Source organism: Mercenaria mercenaria, chromosome 16 (genome assembly GCF_021730395.1).
Source record: "Mercenaria mercenaria strain notata chromosome 16, MADL_Memer_1, whole genome shotgun sequence".
Classification (NCBI taxonomy): domain Eukaryota; kingdom Metazoa; phylum Mollusca; class Bivalvia; order Venerida; family Veneridae; genus Mercenaria; species Mercenaria mercenaria.
The window spans coordinates 69,497,414-69,519,148 of record NC_069376.1 but is presented as its reverse complement, the minus strand read 5'-3'; the positions used below and the strand labels follow the sequence as shown (position 1 = coordinate 69,519,148).

The following is a 21,735-nucleotide window of genomic DNA, read 5'->3' as shown; positions in this document are numbered from 1 at the left end:
TGACCTTGAGTTGTGACCTTGACCTTGAGCCGGCATGGCTGACTCATGGGTTCTGCACATCATCTTGATGAGGTGATCATTTGACCTAAGTTTTATAAAATTCCTTCAAGGGGTTAAGGAGATATAGAGCGGACACAAAATGGCAGGCTCAAACCTTTGACCTTGAGTTGTGACCTTGACCTTGAACCGACAAGGCTGACTCATGGGTTCTGCACATCGCCTTGATGAGGTGATCATTTGACCCAAGTTTCATGAAAATCCTTCAAGGGGTTTAGGAGATATGGACCGGACACGATTTTGTTACGGACGGAAGGACGGAAAGATGGAAGGACGGACGGAAGGACGGACGGACGGAAGGACGGACGCAGACCATTCCTATAATCCCTCCGCCACGGCGGGGGATTAATGAGGCACAACCTATTATTGAAAAGGAGTGTACGTAAAACACGAGCTGCACGAGAAAAAGGAAATATAATTTTGTGTAAATATAAATTAGTGTATTGGAAAGTTTTAATTGATCAAATGTATACGCATCTACACGTATAAATATTATGTAAATATCATAAAATTTATATGTTCAATCGCCTGAATAGGATTGACAATACTGAACTTAATAGAAAAAAAATAGTGCAATTACACACACTCATGTATATATGTGATGTGATCAAAATGTATATTATCAATAATATGTGAATGGTTTTTAAGAGGGGAGATAATTCATACAAACATGTTTTGTTGAAACAGTGGCTTTTATCGCCCTTTGATCGCAAGGTTGGATTATCCTAACGTATTTGTCTTTTGCATATTCGTATGTGGTTAAAAGTAAACAACCTCACACAATGTCCCGCTTGTCATAACATAGAATTTAAACATATTGAGGAATATCTCTCAGTTTATACTTTTTCATACACTCGTGATCCTGTAAGATACACGTTTTGTATAATTTATAAAAATATGTCAAAGTTTTGACAAAATGGTGTTCGTAGCAATCATAAGCTTGTTTAATTGAGATAGATCAATTTTATTGCAGATTCACGATGAGAGGACAGTATTAATTTTTCTATTAAAGCTACTCATCCATAGATGACGTAAAATACTTCAGATGTAGCCATATACTATTTGAATGAAAAATCATTTAACGTGTGGCATATATACATTGATGCTAACTATACCATTAGTGCACACGAGAAAGTAACTCGATTCAGGCCATATTTTTGCTTATATATGCTACTTAAAGTGTTTTGTTTAGGGATATTATAACAAGACTTAGTGTAGAATACATTAACCATGGTGATAAATTCAAGTATTTGATAAATAATCACCCAAGAAAAAGCGCAAAGTTTGTTGTAAAAGCTTTCATGGTAAGAAAAACTGTGCTATATAAGTAGATTTTCTGTTACCTTGATTTTATACTTGAGATTTATTCTGTAATATTAGCACAGCGCACTTGTTTTGGTACTTTTCAGTTAACATAATTATGCATTGTTTATGTTACCTTGTTTATTATTCTGTATATCAAAATGAATAAAATATTCACGTAGTGTATTCAACGAGAGGCATGGTTAATTGTAAATAGCTAACTTAAAGTACATCATAAAGTAACCTTTTTAAACCCTTTAACTTCAGAATAATTAGAATATATTGTAATGCTCTTCACGAAACTTACAGAGCACGATATGGCAAAATATCCACGATGTTAAGATATCATTACATTACATTATGAATAACGAAATAATTTAACAATTATCCAAGCACATTCTTGATCACTATTGTATTCTTTTAGTGTGTGTATCCGTGAAATATTGTTAAATATTTATGAAAGGTGACATATGGGCACGTCACTATAATAAAAGATTATATTATCTTATCTTATATTTTTTTTAACTACTTGACGGATTTTAATAAGATAATAAGGGTCAAGGACAGTTAAGTGCGTTGTTTCCTCCGTTTGTCACACATTCTTGATACTTTCTTCAAACACTTCGCCCAAATTTCAGTGTGCATGTTACCTACACATTTGGTCCAAAAAAGTATTGAAAACGTCTTGCAGACGTGTTGTGTCCAGGAAAGCATTTGTTTGCGTTTTACATTAATAAATACGGTAAAGAAATTGTAATCAAAAAGGTAACCTGAATTGAGTGAATTCCCCTTGTGTACGAACATGCTATTTTCATTTCATGTCTTACCGATTTTGTGTCTCCATATCAGTAAAAAATATGTGTTATTTACAAATGGTAAATATCTAGATTTATTATATACCTATATAAATTCTGTAAAAAATCGGCTTGTATTTCACAACAAAATATGATCAAACAGACAAAAATTCCGTATTGTACCTTTTAAATTCCGTATTGTACCTTCCGTATTGTATGTTGCCGGACTATTTTCATTAATTAATATGCATGACCCGACACATTTCTATAAATAGCGCACATAAAAACTTCACTAAGTGCCATTAATATCGATAAACATTAAAGATTTCGTTCAAGAACAAAACAAGAATCAAAATGGTAAAGGTTTATAATAAAAGGGTCATTATAACAGTAGCTAGATCTGGGACTTTGTATTCGGCTCTCGTGGATTTTGCAAGGTCGGATCACACTCGGCGCTTGCGCGCCTCGTGATATCCCGGATCTGGCAAAATCCACTCGAGCCGAATACTGCATCCCAGATCAAGCTACTGTTATAATAACCCTATTATATTTTACTCTAATATTCGAATAACACATTTAGAGTTATGAAATTTAAACAGAGTGTATCCTTCATAAAAAGTCATGAAATTCATGTATGGGAACCGTGTCACAGAATGATTTCAAAAAACGTTGTAACGTAATTTTGATTGTACTTTATACGAAATCATCAACTGTTCTTATACTCATGTACATTCGGCCAAGTTTACGATAAAACGTTTTCTAAAATAAGAATTTTTAACAGAAAAGGTTGTATCAAAATATGCGAAAAAGTCGCTTTAAGACAAAAGAATGAAAACGGTATCTTCCCATGCAGCTGTGCCTATAATCTTACAGAAATCAAAAACATAGCCTTTAGAAAGTACTTTAGATGCATTAAAATAAAATTTGAAAATTGTAAAATATTTACCAATGTGCATATCATAAAAAATCTACCCGGGTTGTAAAAGGCGGCCAGTCATGGTTAATTGCTCACTTAAAATATTCTTCTGTATATTCTTTACAAAACCACATGCCAGGACATAAAATGTGCATGTTCTAGTCTCCTATAAATCTTTATAGATTGGTCATGTATAAGTTGTCTTAATGTTTTATTGTAACTGTCAATGTTGGTTTTATACATGAATTAGACTTTAAAAAACTAATAAACTAAACTAAACTTAATAGCTGATGGCTCTAAAAAGAATCCACTGTTTGGACGTCCGTCATGAAGTAAATACAACCAGTGCGGAAGACAGCGGTTGTGTTTTCACATTTTCATTTTCAGTCTGATTTTCTCTAATCAAAGTAAACTTGTCCATTCTTACATGCAGTGTTATGTAAATGAATTGACAAATTTAGGACAAACTCAGACAATAATTTTCACATTAGCTTAAGTTGCCGTTTTTTTTTTTCAACAGTAGATCTATGGTGGCATATTTCTGCATACGATAACCAGATAAGTTTCGCGAAAATGTATCGAGTTTTCACGAAAAACGGAAAAGTTTCCGCGAAAACATTAAAAGCTTTTCACGGAAAGAACTGCAAATATTAAGTGAAAATATTTGCGTAAGTGCCCACTTCTGCATAAGAAAACCAGATAAGTTTCGCGAAAATGGGCCAAACTTTCATGAAAAACGTTAAACTTTTCGTGAAAATAAAATGTTTTCGCGAAAATAACAGTTTTCACGAAAACAGTAAAATCTTTCAGATGGCTATAAACAGCATACTGCATTCGGTCTCAGTCTGGCATTTGGATAGGTGGTATGTGCAACGGACTAAGAGATGTGTACTATCGTTGTTCAAAGCGTTCCGAATGTTTCTATTTTTAGATAAGTAACAAATCTTAACAACTTTTCATGAAAAGATTAATTTTCAAGATCTTTTATCTTAACTGCAGAAGTGGGCACTATCGCGAAATTTTCCACTTAATATCTGTATTTATTTTCTCGAAAAGTTTTTATTTTTTCGCAAAATCTTTCCTGTTTTTCGCGAAAACTCGATATATTTTCGCGAAACTTTTCTGGTTATCGTATGCAGAAATATGCCACCATAAGATCTATTACAGTTACTGTAAAACACTTCGCGTGCTCTATATTTCGCGAATGTGTTCCAATACCCTATTCATTTATGTTTTCGCGAAAGATTGAATTCGCTTCATTGTGGAAAGTGAAATCGGAAATGCCGTGTATAGACTGATATGAATACATAAAATGTTCCCGAAAGCTTTGATATTCACGATATAAGCGAAAATAAGTTAACCCTTACCACGCTGGACACGATTGATTCTGCCTTTGCGACCAGTGTAGATCATGATCAGCCTGCACAAGTCTGATTATGATCTGTACTGTCCGCCATTCAGTCAGTATGGTTTTAGTAAGCACCCCTTTTAACAGTTAATGGTACTGTTCATATTGAAAGATGGACAAGTTTCATTATAGAAGTTAAGCAGGGTAAGGGTTAACTATTCTACAATTTGCTCCCGCGAATTGTTTACTTCACCATTGTTTCTGGCATACATATCCATTCTGACTTGCTCTCCGCAAATATCTGGCAATCCCGCGGTAGATAGTCGGGGAGATCATTCTCCTGACCCGGAGATCGAACTTGCGACCTCTTTTCTTAGTCTTGTGCTCCATCTACCGAGATACCTGGGAGGGACCACTGACATCAAGTTGGTTTTACTTTTCCTGTTCATTTCTGCTGGGCAACCGGTCTGCCTGCAGTTTTATATTATGGTTAAAGAAAGAAGACAACTCAAGTTTGCAACGCGTTTCGTATTAAGATATTTCTTCAGGCAAACATACAATGCAGTTTTATATGGAATATGTAAACGGGTAGGTACAGCGTTGGACTGCAGATTACGTCTATTTCAAGTTGTATGTCCCATCATATCTCGTTGATATGCCGTTTTGGCAGCGCCAGTAGGAAAGGCAGTAACGGCGTTGTACACTCGAAGCTAATTACAGTATGCTACTGTAGAGCAGTATGGCATTATAATTGTTTTATGCTTTTGGTACTGGCCCGGTTATCCGGACAATCAGATCGAACAATAGTTAAAAACCAGTATTTCTGTCGGTCATTTGTAAAACTGATGCGCACGAGTCTCGGAAGATCCGATATTTCAAATTGTCTTTTATATAGTGCAGATATAGCTACGGAGCTCCACCTTCTCCATCCACTCTGCTGATCTGATTTACCGAGAGTCAACTTATCAGCACTGCATTATGTGTGTGTCTTTTTAAAAGAGTGGTATTTTGTGGGGGCAAAATTAATGGCCATTTTCTTAACAAAGCGTTGATTTATGACTGCACATTACGTCATTGGTTGATGAAGAGATTCCATGTGACTGCACGCAGGAACTTAGATCCAGATGATTGCACTCCATTACCTGCTGCTCTATGCGTGTGTTGGTTTGTGTGAAATCCAGTGATAGTAGGTTAAAGAAGTTTAGAAAATATGCAATATACACGGGACAACAAATCTGAAAATTTACTTCAACTTTAGCCCGCAATTTGTTTATCATATCTAAATAATGTTCTTGCCCATCTACCATTATACAGCCTTGAATACCAGTGTTTAATTTGCTTTGGACACGAGTCTGCACTTGCATACGATTCCAGTCCTCGATTCCTCTTGATTTGCCTCGGATTACATAGAACACTATAGTCTAGCGTTATATCTGCAAGTTAACACACGTCTACAAATTACCACTGAACATCTTTGAGTGAGTTACCTTCAACATCTGTATGCAAGATATCTTTCTTTGAACGCCTGATTGCTAGTTACCTGTAAACATTAATCTGCCAGTTACCTCTTAATATTCATCTGAAAATTACACTTGTCTATAAGTTACATTTGACCAAATGTCTGCTAGTTACCTTTGAGCAAATGTTTGCAATTTACCTTTGAACATCTATGTACATGTTACGTTGGAACAACTGTCTGCAATTTAGTTTTAGAACGGATTTCTTATTTATCAAAATAATGATTTTATTCTTTTAAAAGATATAAAAAGTAAAGTGTAAAGTGTTTGTTTATCATAATGCCATCCCTACTGAAAGGGCCAGGAGTCATTTTGGCTTATGAGATACGTTAATACACTGAACAGCTCACGAACCGCTCTCTCTCTTCAGTAACAACGTCCGCCTCTGCAAGGACTCTACGACCTCTCAATTTCGGGGCAGTTACTGCTTATCTATTAGGCTACCGCAGCTCGGGTCGGAATAGTCGTAAGTTTATAAACAGGACACCGGAGACAAGGCCATATGTCGAGTATAACATGTTCCTACTGCAATTGTTGCGGAATTCAATATCATGTTAGCTTTTTATCCAAAATCAAGACGCTTTTCGCCCTCAATTTACTAACCATAAAATGGCCATCAATTCGGCAAATCAAAAACGAGATCTCGCGTGAGTTCGGACCGTTTCTTACAAATCAAAACCAGAATGTCGTAAAATTCTGCAAGAAGTGACTAACCAATTATGTTAAATATGCATTACAATGAACTTAAATGAGACCTCGTGTCTAAAAGTCTCTGTATTTATTTGTCTTTAATTAGTAAACTGATTCTTGATGTTTTTGTTTGAATAATTAATTTGTAAGTATTATGGCACGTTTACACTTTTCATTAGTGAAACATTAATGAACGCTTTCATCTTGTATTGATTTTCATTGACACTTGGTATTCAATCGTCCCGCTAACCATGATCTTTTATTTTTGGGATCGATTATTAGCCAGACGTCCACATTTTTCAAAAAGGCTGCTAATGAATAGTTTTAGCGATATAATACATGATAGTATAAATAAATACCACCAGAGAGTTCATTTACTTGAACAATGCCTGCAATTAATGTCTATGAAATAACGGATTTATTATCAGTACCCCACCCATTAGTAAAGCATAGTCTTAATGCATCGAATGGTCTTTCAGCATGACAGATCAGATATCATTCTGTTAATACTAGAAGCGGGATGTCTACTTATTTATTGTCAGAAAGTAAGAAATGGTATTGCTCCACTTTGTACGGACGTCAAAACGTTTGTTTAGAAAGAGGAAAAATCATTTTTCATCTAGTGGTGATTTTATTAAGTTGTCTTATTTATTTTTATTGTACATGGTTTTGATGAGATATTGAGAAATACTGATGAAATACAATGCATGTTTACTTTCTATTTATTTCTGACTGCAGTGAAACATATTTTCAATATTTCCGCTGGTTTTCCTAACTTTTTTATTATCATTGGGCAAAAAGCTTGAAAAACCAGTGAAAAAAACTTTGTTTTGCAAAATTCAAGATTGACCGCAACTCGCAAGTTGTTAACAAAAAAAAAATTGGCATGAAAAAAAAATCGCTATGTAGGGATCTTTTTTTTTTTTTTTTTTTTTCATTTTGATTTTAATAATTTGAACAGTGGCACAAGTCATGTATGTGTTTTTATCTGCCTGTCAATATAAACATATAATCTTCATACAGGCCAAAGGGAAAGGGTAGGCTCGACCGAATTACCTGAACCGCACACATATTTTGTCATACTACAGATAGACAACTGGCAAGTAATGTTGGACCAGGTCGTAAGTAATAAAATGCTTCTGAAACAACTAACAAATCAGTGTCTTTCTGTTTTCTATAAATAGAAGTAAGTAGGAGAAAGCTATCAGTCAAAATCTTACACAAAAAAGGAAACTATGTTTAATTGTATTTTGTATGAATTCGAGTATTTGCATTGCCACAAATAAAACCTTTAATACGTAGTCAATGTGAAAAGTATTTAAATTACAAACGACTTTCTCTCTTAATATGTCTCCTTACGGACAATTTCCACTTTTTTGTTGAAGTGTTTACATAAATGTAAATAAGCAAACATTTCATATGTAGTCTAAAATGATACATTTTAAAGCTTGTGTCAATGGCGTCCTAGTGGGAGAAGTCAATATAACTGAACTTAATTACCATGTGTCAATAAGAAATATATACAGAGAACAGAATTTTGACAGTTTTATCCTAGGGTCTAATTGTTTGTATATATCGGTCATATTTCAACGTGCATGACCCGTAAGAAATTACATTTGGTCTTCAGGGTTTTGCAAGAACGACAAATGAAGGAAACGGACTGAAGAACGAAGGGGTTATTTGCTTTCTAGATATATCTTCTCAGACATTTCTCATTTAAGATCCTATGTCTATATAGCTGGCAAGACATTCGATATTCGTAAAATACAAATATATCCCATGTCGAGCTGGCACTACACTCTGCATTCAATCAGACCTGATGTCAATCCAGCACCTGTCCTTTTGTTTAAAGGCTTACCTTTCAAAACCATGTGAACCGGAATACTCCATAGAAAGGGATTCTGTCCCAGAAGGTTTATTTCGAAGAAAATGTAACGTGCGGAAGAACAGTGGCCGATCAGTGGTCGCAAAAGCTTCTGGCAACCATTGCATGTTCAGGTAATCAAGTACCTACTGTGAATTTTCTTACATAAACCTCATATTATTAATTCGTACCGTTGCACATATGTTACTCCCAACTTGAAAAAAACATGTTAACCGCTGGTTGAGCGTCCGCTACGAGTGCGGGAGGTGGTGGGTTCGATTCCCAGTCCCGTAATACTAAAGACATAAAAATGGTACCAGTGGCTAACTTGCTCGGCACTCAGCATTAAAAGGAACATTGGCTTCTCTTCTCTCATATAGAGTGGACGCAGTGGTCCAGTGGTAACACTGTTTGACTACGAAACCAGGGGTCGTGAGTTCGATCCCCCGCTCCTCCAACAAGAAATTACTAACATTTGGATAAGAGTCCCGTGTATGGGTGTTTTACATCTGGCACGCCAAAGAACCAAGGAAGCTTCTGGAATTGGAGCGTCTTCTGTATCTTGCACTATCCAACTACTACCATTGCTAACAGTCCTCTGGAGGAGGCGCCCATATGGATTACCAGTGGCGGCTATAAATAAGCTTACAAACAAACAAACTTTCTTCTCCGACCTACCGGTGAGTGCACGTCTCGAGAAAGCACAGGGCATTGACGGAACTAGGTCATAATTATATTGGCCTTTTTCTGCCAGTATCCTGACTGAAGCCGGCTGGAATGGGTCTAAAGAGGGAAAGGAAGTACCTTCTTGGTTGACGGCCTGCGGATAGAGAAGACCCTGAGCTTCCCAATCTCTACGCTCAACGTGGGGTGCAGGAGGGGAGCGGCACATCAACTCCATGACGAGGAACCAGCGACAGCAGCCATTTGCGGCTCCAACTGCCCTTGTTAGGGCGACCTTGCTTGCATCCAGTATTTATGGTCATGCAACCACTTCTCTTCTCGGGTCACTGCCGTTCATGGTCTCATTGGCCGTGGCTGTAATTCACTTTTGGATTCAAAATAATTTGAATCTTTTGGCTAATAGCTATGGAAAGTAAGAAGAGGTAAATTCTCTTTACCATTTGGCTTCAAAAATTCTCGCTAACGGCATGCCTAGTGACATGCCGGGGGTCTATACTCTTACAGAGCGTAATGCTATACTGTGCCTGAAAGGGCGGATGGACCCTTGAACATTTAAATATAAACATGGACGAACAAACAAACTTCTCTCATACCCTCAAGGCGATGAATTATCAGGATTTAGGTGTAGAAGTTGATACCTAAAATAAATTAGTATGAACTACATATATGTTAAGTATTTTGGCTTTACAGTTTCATAGTGCATTGTGTTCAGTAGTAAGGGATAGCATAACGTCAATACCAAAACTCGCCCAATCAGATTATACCTTTATTACAGTTCATCAAAAAATATCACTTGAACTCGGATCGCCAGATTCAGAGTCCCGAGTGCTAACAATTACATCGTGGAACACTTGTGTGTGCTGTTAGGTAAACTGAATATATTGTATTAGAGTTGATATCGAGATAAAAATGTTTTCTTTATGAAACGGACGTACAAATGTATAAGGTATAATCCCCATGGTTTACGTTTGTTTCTGTGGTATCGGGCATTGTAAATTGACGAAAAAAAAGGAAATTACGCATAATCTCAATACACAGATATAAATCGTCCCCATAATGCAAAAAGGTACCAAGTGCCTTCTTTATTCATATGCTCAAGGTACCTTTTTGCATTAAGGGGACGAATTATGTACTTAGTACACACAACGGAAATGGATTTTCTTTTTATCTTGAAATACTTGTATAAGTCGGTTATGCAAAACAAGGAACCCTGTAGAAAATAAATACTTCGTTTCACATGTAGACATAGTATTAGAGATCAATCAACTACCCAAATTATAATCCTACCTTGCATTTACCTTTACACCTGTATGCCGAAAATTAAAAGGAAGAATGCAGTAACTGTGTACTGAAAAACTTAGTGATAGGTCATTTCATTTAAATGTCCATTTTCATGGTAAATATTGAAGAGTTTTTTCTTGTTTTTATATATAATGTGTGATATGGTATAAATAAAATTATATCTAAGTCTCAGCTTAAATAGTGGATCTGAATTTATTTTATCAGTCATAAAACATTTTGTGATATCACACAATATGCATTTATTTTACAATTATTTTGCATTGACATAAGTTCTTTATGCAATAATCCAGTTATAATTGGGGATTAAATATTTATCAATGGCTATTCAGGTAGGACAAACTACTAGAGCGAGTACATGGAAATTAAATAAGAAGTTTTAGAAAATCATCAATAACATGCTTGAAAATGATTAGCTCAAGACTTAATTATTATATTCGGTTTAGGATTATTTATATAAGTAATCAACGTTACTTTTTTATTGTTTTTCATAATTTGAAATTTTAGGTACTATCCCTATCACATGGCTCTCGATATAACTTGCACCAAGGTCCCATCAAGACTTGAAATAGGATCTATCATCTTGCTAACCATTACACCATGGGAATTTAACCACTTCCATGTAAACTTTACGAGAGTGTAAATAACATTAGAATTATGCAAAAATAAACAATAAAAAATATAAGGTTCCACCGAGATTTGAACTCGGATCGCAGGATTCAGAGTCCTGAGTGCTAACCATTACACCATGGAACCTGCGCTGTTTTCAACGTGCGTTATAACTGTAGTATACATTAATATGAGTTTGTTGGGTGATTCGGGTAGATAGACACAAATATTTGTAAAATACAGTGCATGTATGTACATATTTAAACTAGATATAAGTACTATACTGCACAGTTTTATGGATCGTTTGTTTTAGCAGTGCATAAAAAGTCAAACTGGACCATTAGTAAGTTGTTTTATCTGGTTTCTAATTCAATTATTTTGTACTTAATTTCGTAATTTCGAGAGGAAAACGGCAGACTCTTTAAATTATTTTGACTTGGCAATTCAAACTTATACCATACTGCACAGTCTTATAGCGATTTTATTTTAGCAGTGCGTAAAAATCAAACAGTACCATTTTTGTTTAAATTAAGGTAAAATATGAGATCAGACCAATAGTTGGCTTGTTGCTGAAGAGCATAACTGGAAGAAAATAAGTATTTTAGTGATCCTTGTTGGGGATCTTCCTTTTTTATATTTTTGCCTTTCAAGTCTTTCTAATTTGTTTTTATCTGGTTTCTAATTCAATTATGTTGTACTTAATTTCGAGGGAAACACGACAGAATCGTTTAATTATTTTGACTTTACAATTCAAACGGAAGTATAAGATTGCTATCAAGATTTTAAAAACTAATCTTTTGTGCTTTGAAAATGTCGAAAGAAAGCTTCAAAAATATGCCATGATAAATAAGACATAGGGGGCGTGTATATAAGCATACTACCGTAATTTTATTTTCTGGTAAAAATGACATCTTTTAACTTGTGAAAAAGTCGAAACTGAAACGATTTCAGTGTAATGTTGGGACCTGAAACTGAAATTATTTCAGTGCAGTACTTCTATCACATTCTATGAATCATATTTTTTAAGTAAAAAAGCATACATTAGGTTCTACCGAGATTTGAACTCGGATCGCTGGATTCAAAGTCCAGAGTGCTAACCATTACACCATAGAACCGATGTTCAGTAAGATTTTGTTTGTTAATATACAATGATACACAATTACGACAGTGACGTATGTCATTGTCAATAATATGTCACCGTCAAATATAATGTTAAGATAAGATATGAATACAATTATTTGTAGCTACTGTAAACCGAATTAGAAGCAATTGATACATACTTGCTTTTTTTAATACAGTGGTATTTAGAAATGTGTGCAGACAGCTTTGAAATTCAATCTTTACGTACATATTTAATAAGAAGAAACTTTTCAGTAAGATTATATATAAATATTTGTCATTTTGCTAGATGTGCAAATATGTGTTATTTTAAAACCTTCTGTAGGTATAATTTCTTTTTTATGGAGCGTCGAAATAATTATAATATATGTTCAGTTACATTTCTCACAAGTTTTGTATCAAAATGTGACTGATACGTTACGTAGCTGATTTGCTAGGTATCCGATACCGCAGTGCAATTCACAAATACAGTTATAATTTGAAAACAATGCCCGAAGAGATCTTTATATATTTAACTACCATCTATTATTTCAGTATTTTGTCTTTACCATACATGTATATAGCTAGGTGAAGATTCGTATTTACGTATCTGTATATATACATTAAATTTAATTTTATGTATTTTTACGAAATATGTGTATTTTATTGTCTTCGTGGGAAAAATAAACAAGGATAAATATCAGATAGAGAGGGTCACATTCCAAAAACGCAGCTTCCCCAAACGTTGACCCAGCATGCGGACGTGCACACGACCAACACACAGTCACACAACGCAAACACACTAGAACAAAACGAATAAATAAAGAAATATAGTGGGTCACCTCCCTGGAACGGTCAGCGGCAAAACCACCAGTGGGGAGCTTTAACCGGTTTATGGTGTACCTAATCTTACTCTTACGCTCACCATGTGCAAAAGTCACAGGAGAATGTAAATACTAGTAAAAGTTATCCCCTCCAAATGAAAGCCCTAGTCCTAGACCAGTTCAACCCCTCCATTCCCTTCAACCTAACTGCAATACAAGACATCATTACTATACAATACTGCGGGTAATAGTACCTCTACTCTATCAGTCAAAACAACTAATATATTACAAATTCAATACAAACAGAAATACAAAGCAATAATAAAAAATATTAGGTTCCACCGAGATTTGAACTCGGATCGCAGGATTCAGAGTCCTGAGTGCTAACCATTACACCATGGAACCTGCGGTAGATGCATTTTGCGCTTCAAATGAAGTATACATTAATATGAGTGTTCGTTATATAGTACGTAACATAGATACATATATAAACTGGGTAAAAGTACTATACTGTACATTGTGTTGACGTTTTTATTTTTGGAATTCATTTTAACTCTGTTTATAAGTCATTATCATATTTTCAGTAAAAAAAAATGCAATTAGGTTCTACTGAGATTTGAACTCGGATCGCTGGATTCAAAGAGTGCTAACCATTACACCATAGAACCGATGGACAGTACGTCAGTGTTTATTAATATACAATGATATACAATTTTGACAATGACGTATGTCTTTGTCAATAATGTAAGATATGAATAAAATTATTTGTAACAACAGAAAACTGAATTAGAAACAATTAAAAATACTTGTTATTTTGGTATTTAGAAGTGTGCAGACAGTTTTGAAATTCTGACAGCTGATAATGATGTACAAATGTTTGTTTTTAAAACACTTATGTAGGTAAAATATATCTGTTTTATCAGTAATCTGAGTATATTTTCAGTTACATTTCTCACAAGTTTTGTATCAAAATGTGACTGATACATTACGTAGCTGATTTGCTAGGTGTCCGATACGCTGTGCAATTCATAAATACATTATAATTTGAAAACAATGCCCGAAGATTTTTTTGTATATTTACATTTTGTTCATTTTTCAGTATTTTACAATATACAGCTAGTAAGCAAATATTTGTATTTGCATATGAAGACATAAACTAAATGTAATCTTGAAATGAAATGCATGGTTCTAACTAAAGACCTGTAAATTCCCGTTCAACCATCACCCCCCCCCCCCCCCCCACACACACATCCTCATTTTTCTCCCCATGCCACCAATCTAATTACATTACAAGATATCAATATCATAAATACAGCGGAACATCAGTCAAAACAACAAATATGTTATTCTAATACAAAAGACCTGTAAATTCCTGTTCAACCCGCCCCCCCCCCCCCCCCCCCCCCGCCCACACACACACACATCCTCATTTTTCTCCCCATGCCACCAATCTAATTACATTACAAGATATCAATATCATAAATACAGCGGAACATCAGTCAAAACAACAAATATGTTATTCTAATACAAACAGAAAAACAGAAATGCAAAGCAATGATAAAAATATAAGGTTCCACCGAGATTTGAACTCGGATCGCAGGATTCAGAGTCCTGAGTGCTAACCATTACACCATGGAACCTGCGCTGCGATTAGTACAATGTGCGTTAGAAATGTAGTATACATAAATATGAGTGTTCGTTACATTGTACATCTATATAGATACATGTATTAACTAAGTAAAAGTACTATAATGCACAGTTTTATGGCGTTTTTATTTTTAGCAGTAACTATAAAATTGAACAGTAACATTTTAGTTTAAATAATATACATGTATAATATGATAAAAAATAACTCAATAATTCGCTTGTTGGTGCAGAGGATAATTGGAAGAAAATAAGTATTATAGTGACTTGTGTTGGGGCCATAATCTTCCTTGTCTTACATTTTTATCTGGTTTCTAATTCATCATTCTGTATTTATTTTCGGGGCAACAATCCAGCGTTATTTTCAGTGAAATAAGATTCCACTAGAACTTATCTTAACTTCGTTCTTAACAGAAACTTTCACATTTTTAATAAAATGATATACTTAAGGTCCTACCGAGATTTGAACTCGGATCGCTGGATTCAAAGTCCAAAGTGCTAACCATTTACACCATAGAACCGATTTACAGTAAAACTGTGTTTGTTAATATACAATGATACACAATTACGACAGTGACGTATGTCTGTAAATACTATGTGTACCTAACCTCACTCTTACCCTCACAATGTGCCAAAGTCACAGGAGAATGTAAATAAAAGTTATCCCCTCCAAATGAAAGTCCTAGTCCTAGATCAGTTCAACCCCTCCATTCCCTCAACCTAACTGCAATACAAGACATCATTATGTATACATTACAGCGGGTAATAGTACCTGTCAATCTGACTTAAGTACTTGATCTTCTAAACGAAGATCTGAGAACGACCCATTCACATACGTCTTCTGTATATTTTTGATTTCCAGTATTGCTATTTTTATTTTAACCAATCAGACGACTTGATCAAATGTCAAGAGTAAGAAAAATGTGCAGTCATTCCAGGGCTCGAACCTGGGACCCTCGCTTACAAAGCAAATGGCCTACCAACTGAGCTAACCTGCTATCAGACACATTACGACATAAGAATTGTAAATATCAAAAGTCAAGGCTACAGGTAGATTTGCAAAATGTTGTAAGTTAAGCTCTGATTGGCTAGCGAAAGGGTTGTCAGAACGAGACTATGAATAGGTCGTTCTCAGATCCTATGCGTAGCGTAATAGGAGATGTACTTTAGTCAGATTGTAGTACCTGTACTCTATCAGTCAAAACAACTAATATATTACAAAGTCAATACAAACAGAAATACAAAGCAATAATAAAAAAGATTAGGTTCCACCGAGATTTGAACTAGGATCGCAGGATTCAGAGTCCTGAGTGCTAACCATTACACCATGGAACCTGAGGTAGAAGCATTTTGCGCTACAAATGAAGTATACATTAATATGAGTGTTCGTTATATAGTACGTAACATAGATACATATATAAACTGGGTAAAAGTACTATACTGTACATTGTGTTGGCGTTTTTATTTTTGGAATTCATTTTAACTCTGTTTATAACAGTCATTATCATTTTCAGTAAAAAAAGCAATTAGGTTCTACCGAGATTTGAACTCGGATCGCTGGATTCAAAGTCCAGAGTGCTAACCATTACACCATAGAACCGATGTACAGTATGTCAGTGTTTATTAATATACAATGATATACAATTTTGACAGTGACGTATGTCTTTGTCAATAATGTTTTGATAAGTAGATAAGATATGAATAAAATTACTTGTAACAACAGAAAACTGAATTAGAAACAATTAAAAATACTTGTTATTTTGGAATAGTATGGTATTTAGAAGTGTGCAGACAGTTTTGAAATTCTGACAGCTGATAATGATGTACAAATATTTGATTTTAAAACACTTATGTAGGTATAAAATATATCTGTTTTATCAGTGATTTGAGTATATTTTCAGTTACATTTCTCACAAGTTTTATATCAAAATGTTACTGATACGTTACGTAGCTGATTTGCTGGATATGCATTACGTTCTGATTATACGTTGCAATTCACATAGACATTATAATTTGAAAACAATGCCCGAAGATATTTTTGTATATTTACATTTTGTTCATTTTTTCAGTAATTTGCAATATATAGCTATGTAAGATTGATAAATTTGTGTATATAGTATATTGATGTTAAAATAAGTAGCCTTTCATACGTTTCGTTTCGGTAAGATCGGTCGCTTAGCCACAGTTAGTGTTTTTTGTGTGTGCATATGTATGTTACGCAACTGCATAACTGTCAATTTTCACTAAGAAATGCAGAATTTATAGATGTATAATTCCTTAAATCTTATCAGAATGAATGTGTCTACTATATCAATATTTTATATACAAGTGTAGTTGATACATTAAAAGAAATATTGTATTAACATAATCTAAATCATTTATGTTATATGAAAAGGTTGCAAAAATATTTGTCAGACCTTCTCCACATTGAAGTGTATGTAATTATATATACGTTTTCACTGTTCGTCATATCTGTATGTATGCTTGGTATGCCATGATGGACTAATAGCCTTATGGAATAGATAAAATAAAACTGAATAAAACTGCTAAGAAACTATTCGTATTTGCACATCAAGAAACTAAATGTAATCTTATGTATTTCGCATATTTTAGATACATAATATATAAATAACTAGGTAAAAGTACCAAACTGCTCAGTTTTATGGCGTTTTTTTTTATTTTAGCAGTAAGTAAAAAATCGAACATTAGCATTTTAGTTTAAATAAAATATAATATGAAAAAATAACTCAATAATTCGCTTGTTGGTGCAGAGGATAATTGGAAGAAAATAAGTATTATAGTGACTTGTGTTGGGGCCATAATCTTCCTTGCCTTACAATTTTATCTGGTTTCTAATTCAGTACTTGTACTTATTTTCGGGGCAACAATCCAGTGTTATTTTCAGTGAAATAAGTTATCTTAACTATTTTCTTAACATATATTTTCACATTTGTAGTAAAAATATATACTTAAGGTTCTACTGAGATTTGAACTCGGATCGCTGGATTCAAAGTCCAGAGTGCTAACCATTACACCATAGAACCGATGTACAGTATATCAATGTTTATTAATATAAAGTGATATACAACTATGACAGTGACGTCTGTCATTGTGTTAGTGATGTTATGATAAATGGATAAGATATGAATAAAATTACTTGAAAGAACAGTAAACCAGATTCATACTTCTTAAAATACCATGGTATTGAGAATATTGTATACGACATTGTTGAAATACAATTTTTAAACAATTGGGGGATTCGCATATTTGTTATTATTCACCAGTAATCTGGGCATAAATATTTAAAATGTAGGAACGTGTCATTATAACAGCTTATATCAATATTTTGTCATTTTGCTGGATATGCATAAATTTATTCTTCAAAACACTTTAGAAAGTAAAGTATCTGTTTTATGGAGAGTCGACATAATCAGCATATCTAGTTTATTTTCAATTATTGTTCTCAAAAGTTTTATATCAAAACGTGACTGATACGTTACGTAGCTGATTTGCTGTATATGCGTTACGTTCTGATAATGCGGTGCAATTCACAAATACATCATAATTTGAAAACACTGCCCGAAGAGATCTTCCTATATCTTAATCCCGCCAACATTTGATGCGTTTACAATAAACAGCTAGGTGAAGATTTATATATTAATCAAATTCAATTCTATGTATTTTTAAAAAATATATGTATTTTGTTGTCTTTGTGAAGCCCTGGAAATACCCAATTCAACCCCTCATCTTCATCCCTCTCTCATCCACTAACCTAATTACATGGTAAAATACCGTTTTTATTACAGTCCTTTATGATTCTGCACGTACAAAATCATGTGCGCAATGTTCCTAACCATGTAATTATGCATATTCCCTATTTCGACAACTGCTTTATCTATTTATAACATAAATCTAAAAGCCACATGGAAATGTAGAAGTAAAAAATACAGTTGTTTTCGCCAATTAATACAATTTTTTCTACCAAAAATGGATACCTTTTAGCGTTTGGCAATCTTGAAATCTCACCTATCATTAACTATAACTGGTATTTAGTTTCTATTTCTTTCTTTTTTTTCAGTAGTCTTGTTTTTAACCTTTACCCTGCTAAATTTCTAAAATGGATTGGTCCATCATCCAATTTGGGCAGTACCACGGATGTGCATTCTGATGCCACAAAGGCAGAAACACTTGCCGGTTAAATTTCACAGATTAGTTACCAATGTGATGAGTCACTTTATGATAACACGAACATTTATGTTGTATGTTACGTTTTTGATATATTCGTGATTTCAATTCCGAACATTTACCAGTTAAGAAGTTTAGAGCATGTCATGTGACTGTTTTCCGGACTAGTTAAAGGTTCCAAAGACTTGAGACGTTGAAAATAGTATTTATGCTATAACAATATGTAGTGTCTTCATAGATCAAAGGTCGTACTGACCAGAGGCTACATGTTTATTGACATTTTTATTTTATTGTCACCTTTAATATATCCAATTAATTACATGTACATAAAGCTGTACATGTCAATGACATAATATCACATGACCGAGCGTTTGCAGTAGGTGTGTCGTGTAATGTCGGACTATTTTGTCACTTGAGATGGTCAAAGACATTTTGCTAATATTTCATTGTGAAGTTATTTTGCTTTTAGTGTAGAAAAAAAAATGAGAGAGAAAATTGAATTTGTTGAAGAAAGACTCAATATCAGATCATACCATTGAAATTTTTATATAACTCTATAGTGGCAATATGTGACAGGAAATGACTCTCTAGTTTTTTTAGTTGTTATATGTCAGTTTATGTCAGTTTTAAGTGAGAAAAGGAATTGTATTCTGAAATGGAACTAGCTGTATGTGAAAGATCTGTGAACATTTTACATTTTATATACGTAATTAGTGAATAGTATTGAAAGTATTTGAACCTCTTACTGAATGTAGTGGTGCCATAAAAATACACGTTGTGAGAAGTAATAGGCTGTAAGGAACCTGGCAGTTCCAGAAATTTTCAGTCCATACATGCCGTTTAAATAACTACTTGCTTGTATAATGAAGGATGGGTTGAAATGATCATCTATTACCATGTAATCATAGCTTCTTTACTTATTCGTACCATTCGGGTCATTTATACGTTGATTTGACTTACTACAAAATTTCTTATGCTGTTCTTTGTTGTTCTTATTCTTGTTGTTACGTAATTGGTTAAATTCTGAAAGTTTAATTAGTTATCAGATCTACTATTGTCAGAACAGAACAGAACAGAACATAACTTTATTGAAGAAGCACAGATTACAAATTAACATTTTGCAATAACATGTGCGCAAAACATATATACAAGAAATTCACAAGCGGGTATTGGTATTGGTGATATATACATTTTATGTTTGTGGGGACAGTGGTTAATCTTTTTCTTTTGTTTTGTCTAAATTTAATATATTGCAGAAATACATAAAACGGACGACAAGAGTGCTTGTAGTTTGTATATACGGGCAGGTGCAGTAATCGCCGATTGTCACAGCCATTTAATATGTTTGTTTATTTTTCTTAATAAAAACAACATTAACAACTACAAAAACATATAACAATGGATATATACATTTGATAGATACTGTAACTATAAATTTAAACTTATGAACGGACATAGAAGAGTATATACTGTTACATTACTTTTAAAATGGACTTAGGTGAATACTGTAACTTTAAATTTTAAAATTGTGAACGGACATTGATGAATACTGTAACTATAAAACGGCCATAGATGAATACTAAAACTAAAAAATTGAAGTTGTGAAAAGGCGTAGATGAATAGTCTGTAAATATAGAATTAAACTTGTAAACGGGCATACTTGAATACTGGAGCTATAAATTAAAACACGTGAACGGACATAGATGAGTACTGTATCTATAAACCGAACAAAGATGAATTCTGAAATTAAAAACATTAAAGTAGTACTGTAACTCTAAATCTAAAATTGTGAACGGACATAGATTAATACTATAACTGTAAATTTATACTTGTGAACGGACCTAGATGAATACTGTAAGTAATAATAGTACTGTCATATTAATAGCTAAATATAGAGCGTAGAAAAAACACGTGAGAAAATGAAAAGCAAAATGGATATGACTAAATTTCTTTCAAATTTCCAATTTGACCACTGTAACGGCAAAAGTTCATATTTACATTGCTTCTTTTTCAGTTTTTGTCAAGAATGCCAATCGCAATTTCTCGACCCTTTCAGTACAGTCTAGCCTGGCTCCCCGGCTGCACGGTTATTTTTATATAAATACTGCAAACATTTTATCAGAAAATTTGAAGCCTCTAAAATAGCACAATTTTATCTGATGGCTGAACCATATGTTTGGAGCCAGGGGCAATAAAAATGTCAATGTAGAAACAACCTGCTGGAGTTACTTTCTTTAATTATGTAAATAACTTTCCGTCAATTCCATCATCGTCGAGTTGTACCAATTGAACAGTGCTCACACAACTCCATGGCACTTTCCGCCAATTCCATCATCGTCGAGTTGTACCAATTGAACAGTGCTCACACAACTCCACGGCATTTGGCGTCAGTTCCATCATCGTCAAAAAGTACCGATTGAACAGTGCTCACACAACTCCACGGCATTTGGCGTCAGTTCCATCATCGTCAAAAAGTACCAATTGAACATCATCGTCACCGATTGAACAGTGCTCACACAACTCCATGGCACTTTCCACAAATTCTTCATCGTCGAGAAGTACCGATTGAACAGTGCTCACACAACTCCACGGCACTTTCCGCAAATTCATCATCGTCGAGACGTACCGATTGAACAGTGCGTACACAACTCCACGGCACTTTCCGCCAGTTCATCATCGTCGAGAAGTACCGATTGAACAGTGCGTACACAACTCCATGACACTTTTCGCCAATTCCACTATCGTCGAGAAATACCGATTGAACAGTGCGTACACAACTCCACGGCACTTTCCGCCAATTCCATTACCGTCGAGAAGTACCGATTGAACAGATTGAACAGTGCGTACACAACTTCTCTGTACTTTCCGCAAATTCATCATCGCCGAAAAGTACCGATTGAACAG

The 21,735-nt window shown here is 34.3% G+C and overlaps 8 non-coding genes across 8 annotated transcripts; all 8 read right to left on the bottom strand.

The window, feature by feature from the left end:
- Positions 1-11,155: 11,155 nt before the first annotated feature.
- Trnaq-cug (transfer RNA glutamine (anticodon CUG)) lies at positions 11,156-11,227 on the bottom strand. The gene has a single exon. It is a non-coding gene; the product is annotated as a tRNA-Gln (tRNA).
- An 896-nt stretch (positions 11,228-12,123) lies between these two features.
- Positions 12,124-12,195, bottom strand: Trnaq-uug (transfer RNA glutamine (anticodon UUG)). The gene has a single exon. It is a non-coding gene; the product is annotated as a tRNA-Gln (tRNA).
- A 1,140-nt stretch (positions 12,196-13,335) lies between these two features.
- Positions 13,336-13,407, bottom strand: Trnaq-cug (transfer RNA glutamine (anticodon CUG)). Its single transcript has one exon. It is a non-coding gene; the product is annotated as a tRNA-Gln (tRNA).
- A 1,163-nt stretch (positions 13,408-14,570) lies between these two features.
- Positions 14,571-14,642, bottom strand: Trnaq-cug (transfer RNA glutamine (anticodon CUG)). The gene has a single exon. It is a non-coding gene; the product is annotated as a tRNA-Gln (tRNA).
- Positions 14,643-15,094: 452 nt separating this feature from the next.
- On the bottom strand, positions 15,095-15,167 carry Trnaq-uug (transfer RNA glutamine (anticodon UUG)). Its single transcript has one exon. It is a non-coding gene; the product is annotated as a tRNA-Gln (tRNA).
- A 742-nt stretch (positions 15,168-15,909) lies between these two features.
- Trnaq-cug (transfer RNA glutamine (anticodon CUG)) lies at positions 15,910-15,981 on the bottom strand. The gene has a single exon. It is a non-coding gene; the product is annotated as a tRNA-Gln (tRNA).
- A 193-nt stretch (positions 15,982-16,174) lies between these two features.
- On the bottom strand, positions 16,175-16,246 carry Trnaq-uug (transfer RNA glutamine (anticodon UUG)). Its single transcript has one exon. It is a non-coding gene; the product is annotated as a tRNA-Gln (tRNA).
- A 1,372-nt stretch (positions 16,247-17,618) lies between these two features.
- Trnaq-uug (transfer RNA glutamine (anticodon UUG)) lies at positions 17,619-17,690 on the bottom strand. The gene has a single exon. It is a non-coding gene; the product is annotated as a tRNA-Gln (tRNA).
- Positions 17,691-21,735: the final 4,045 nt, after the last annotated feature.